The sequence below is a fragment of the Bombus vancouverensis genome, chromosome 3 (assembly GCF_051014615.1).
Source record: "Bombus vancouverensis nearcticus chromosome 3, iyBomVanc1_principal, whole genome shotgun sequence".
Lineage (NCBI taxonomy): Eukaryota > Metazoa > Arthropoda > Insecta > Hymenoptera > Apidae > Bombus > Bombus vancouverensis.
The window spans coordinates 20,626,817-20,631,445 of record NC_134913.1 but is presented as its reverse complement, the minus strand read 5'-3'; the positions used below and the strand labels follow the sequence as shown (position 1 = coordinate 20,631,445).

General features: G+C 43.3%; 1 long non-coding RNA gene across 1 annotated transcript; it reads right to left on the bottom strand.

The window, feature by feature from the left end:
- Window positions 1–444: 444 nt before the first annotated feature.
- LOC117154151 (uncharacterized) lies at window positions 445–2,732 on the bottom strand. Its single transcript, XR_004463720.2, has 3 exons — window positions 2,163–2,732; window positions 1,846–2,069; window positions 445–1,166 (listed from the first exon to the last, which is right to left on the bottom strand). It is a non-coding gene; the product is annotated as an uncharacterized LOC117154151 (long non-coding RNA).
- Window positions 2,733–4,629: the final 1,897 nt, after the last annotated feature.

The window sequence follows — 4,629 nt, the reverse complement described above, 5'->3', positions numbered from 1 at the left end:
ACGAGCGAGCAATGTTTCCCATTAGCAATTGTCGGGTGTCATCAACAAGATCCTCGGTATGAATTTAGTATGATCAAAGCATTTATAGATTAATTTATTCTGATGTTGCAATAATAAGAAAGAAGGAAGAAAGATTGGGAAGAACAGGAGAAAAGAGGAAGGTGTCTGTCAAGATGCAAAATTTATTTGCACGAGGAGGAGAAGATATCTCTACTAACGCGTCAATTGACGTCGAAGTTATAATTGATTCACGACGGAGAACTACGTAAATACGAATCTAAAGAATCGTGTTCCACGGCGAAATTCTCACCTTGCTGCTATTTCAAATACAGTTAAAGCGCGAAGTAAAACTTACAGCTTTGGTCGACAAGAATCTCGAGAGAAATGGACCAATTACATGCTGCGAATAAATCTACGAGGCATTCCGAGTTAACGTATGACTAGTGCGGGTCGAGAAAGGAAATAGGGGGGGGGGCGGAGGGGAAGAGTAAAAAGGAAGAGACGAAGCCCGGGGATAAAGGTAGCGAAAAGGATACAAGAGAAAAGCAGATGAAGTAGGTAGAGGTGTTAGATGGGATGGTCTTCATTGTGTTCTCTGGCAAATTTTGTTGGACAATGGAAAGGGTTGATTTGGTGCTCATGAATGTATATTACATTAGCGCCCATGCTACTTTGGGATTTGAGGTAACAAGTTTTCCTATCCTCTCTGACTTTTTCTTGTCTTTCGGTTCGCTTTATCCTCTCGCGTTATTTCTTCTCTCGTTATTTCATCTGCCCTCGTTGATCCGAGTAAACGATAACGCGAAAATTATCATCGACTGAAACCGTCGCGCTTTGAAATTAATTTTGTACGACACGTTTCAAGGTAGAAATTGGTCTTTCGCGATAGAACGCTTTGATTATTAAACGTCGTTCGTATTACACGTGGAAAATGTATCGGTTCGTAGAGTAAACCTTTAACGAGCGATGTTTTCCATTAGCGTCTTGTATCGGACGTCTAAAATTTCGGAAAGATCCGGCCGTGTCGAGGGTTCTAGCCTTAATCAGTGTCTTCGATAAACCATCGAAGGAAAGAGATTCTCGTGTTGGCAAACCGTGAAGGTAGAAACAGACGTTGAACGTTAGACAGGCTGCTCGGAGATCCGACCGGTATTTACAGAAGCAATCTAGAACAGGCAAACCAGAACCGCTTCGCTTCTATTCTCTCCCTTTCTCTCAGACTTTCTCTTCTTCTCTCTCGACGTAGATAGAGGAGTACTCGAAGAGCATTTGTGTGCCGTTCGCGAGGTAGGTGGTGAGGCATCGAGGGATGCATTAGCGGTCTGAAAATGCGCCAGTGAGTGGCACAGGTTTGTCTGGCAGATAGAGAAATGCGCGTGCTTAAGAAACAGGCTAAACAGAGAATATGTGTCGGTGAAGCTGTCAAAATGAAAACATTTCCTGTTACGGGACGAATATAAAGAGACGTACCGATAAAAATGCGCGTAATCAAAGATGGATGCGGAGAACTGGGTTTAAAATGCCGACAAAATGGAAACGCAGATAATATAGTCACAATATAGTCGCGTTGCGAGATAAAACGCAAAAATGGTGTATCGTGTGGTCGCAGTCGATAGCGTTTATATGGAATCGTAGTATTATTGAAAAAATCAAAGACGCGGAAAGGAATGGAAGTGTTTGACAGAAATGCCGAAAAGGAGAAGCAGACGCGACACGGAACGAGGGTCTTGGAAGAACAAGGGAACGTACGAGGTTGGGGGAAGGTTAACGGTTAGTTTACTTATATCACACAGCAGCCTAGACAGCAGCGAGACAATCGGCAACGAAAGAGTACAAACTACTTACTTGTTTTAAGCGGTGATTCCACTTTGTTCGCTTTCACCGTTTGTTCGAGAGTTGGGAAAGAGGTTGCCACTTGGAAACATACCGTAGGGCCGTTTACCGACCGCAGCCTCCTTTCACACACGGCTTTCGAGAAAAACAATCGCAACCAGTGGAATCGAAAGACAGTTTGTATATCAGCGAATCGAATTAATTCGCCTATCGCGCGATTTTTGATGCCGCGACTCCTGCAAAGTTAAACGAATCCGATTATTTCGTGGAAATTTTCTAATTTCTCCCGATTTCAGCTACTACAGAGAAATCTCTCGCTAATTGCTCACTTTTCTGCCTCTTCTGCGTGTCTCTCGAAACTCGGCCACGCGGATCATCGAGTGTCGTTCTTCTTTGTTAACAAATGTCGTCGAGTCCGTCTAGCCAAGCGGAGAGACATACGCGGAAGGTCTCGTACATGCTTTCTGGAGTATCCTTCGGTTCAAGAGGGTCTCTCTCGAGCGTGTCTACTAGCAGCAACCTTGCCAACCGTGTCGACTATCTCAGTTTCTGGTAAAATGGGTGACGAAATAACCCTCCTCGTTTTCGAAGTTTCCACTATACGTACGAGTTCCGCCGTCGCATCTGTTTCTTATACAACGATTAGCCTTTCCAACTTGATCTCAAGTTCGGTCGTCGAATTTCTGTCGATCATCTCGTATCCTCGGGTACGGATGAGAAATGGCGTGCTTTGTTACTTCGTACAGTCACCGAGGATGTACATCGTAGATTACTTTATTCTCTGTACCTATAAAAATGAAATCTAATCATTCTACTTCTTCGCTGCGCTTCATCTACGGTCATCAACGGCGTAGAATAAAATTAGATAGGTACTTTTGTAGATTTATATTACTTTTTGTATCGCGAACATACACGCGAAGAAGATGAGAAGTAGAAAGCGCTCGGTACAATTGGCTTGCTAGCTAGACGTCGTTGTAATAAAAAACGAGGTCGATGGAAAAAGACGACGAAGACGAGAACGAGGACGACAACGTTTACTTTTCTCTTTCGTAGAAGGGACTCTTGACAAGATTTGCCTTGGTATACGGTTCCGGAGGAGACGAAGACCGACGTAAAACACGATCTTCGTAGGCTGAGTAGGCAAGACCAACGAGAGAACGTACGAGAAGATAGAGGACTGGGGAAGGTCAAGAGGGAAGAAAAAAAAAAACAAAAGCATCTATCCCAACGTATTCTTTTTTTATCATTTTCCGTAGTTTAGTTAGAATCGACTTCATTGATCCTGCACTCTGTCCTTTCTTCCTCCTCTCTTATTTTATCGCATTCACCTTCTCTCGTTTATTCTTAGCTTTTCGCTGGCCATGCTCGTAAATCGAAATCAACTCGGAAGAGTCGTACGCTCTCGTTTCGTTTGTCACGAATCATTTTATATATAGCCTACAGCCTAGCGATTCAGAGCCTGTCAGTTGTTAAAACTTCTCTGGTTCCATTTTCTAAATGTAGCTTCAGAACGTAATTACATCGTACGACAACGACGAATCTATCCGAAACATACGATCGAACCCGTAATAGACGCATCATGCACAAAGCATTAGGAATTTGCGTCGGCTGAACCAAAGTTCAGAGGTTTCGTCAAGTTGGAGTTTCTCGTTTCGTACGTTCCATTCGACTCGACGTTCTGTTTCGCAAAAGAGGCGTCGCGGTAACGTAGTCTCGTTCCCGGAGAACTTACTCGAACTCTGTCCGTATTGCTTAGCGTCTGAACTTTCGATGGCGAAGCTTTGGCAAACTGCGCTGCAATTACGATTCGATAAATAGGAACGTTCGAACGTTAGTCCGCGACACTGGTCGAAGAAACCTCGATTTTCTAGCTACGGTCTGTTTTCCTACGAGTTTGGAACATCTGTCCACATATGTAAATTATACAGAGAATTATTTGAAACCTTATACGCGATATTGCTATTACGCGATTCTAACGTTGCGCGTAAAAGCCAACGAAATGGAGGATCGTAAGATTTTTCTTCGTTTTCCTTGGTTTACTCGCGATAATGTGGCAAATGAAGCGTTTCATGGAATATTTAGAATCATGCTGTATCGTGTTTGTAGTAATAAGGGGCGTAGGAATGGTAACGTGACGCTTGAATCCTTTGAAATAAAACTCTGTCTCTGAATCCGACACCCTCGTCCAGGTTCTTTACAATTTCAAGACTTTCCTTTTTTACGTCATATTTTCTCTCCATTATTTTCCTTCTTCGTCGGATCCTATTCCAGCCGCTTTTTCTTACATATATCCTTTAACGTCTCTCTCTGCTCCTTATTTGTTTTAAATAGGAGAATAGCGTCTTCTCAGACATTTCCCTTGCATCTTTCGCCGGAATACCCTACATTCTAGATCTTTGCGTCCTTTTTGTCTTCTCGCGTTCGAAGAGAGATACTATGCAATCGATACTATCGACGATATTCATTAGCAACTATTACGCAGCGATGTTTCAACGTGCGTATAACGATGGAAACGTGCTCGTCTTATCTTCGAACGGAGATCATAAAGGAAATTTAGCCAGCGATAAAGTTCGCGTATTTACGTCGAAATCGTATTTATGCGCCGTTTAATTACCGAGTAGAACGATGTTCGTCGGTGCTCTGCCATACACCTGGAACGCACGCTTTGTTTTCACGCGTAATCAAAATTCAGCCGATGCCGCTTCGTCGATGATATCACGGTGGACGGTTTAAGATTATAATAGCAGGTACGCGAAGCACATATTCCCCGACTGTCATCGTGCGTATCGCCGTTTT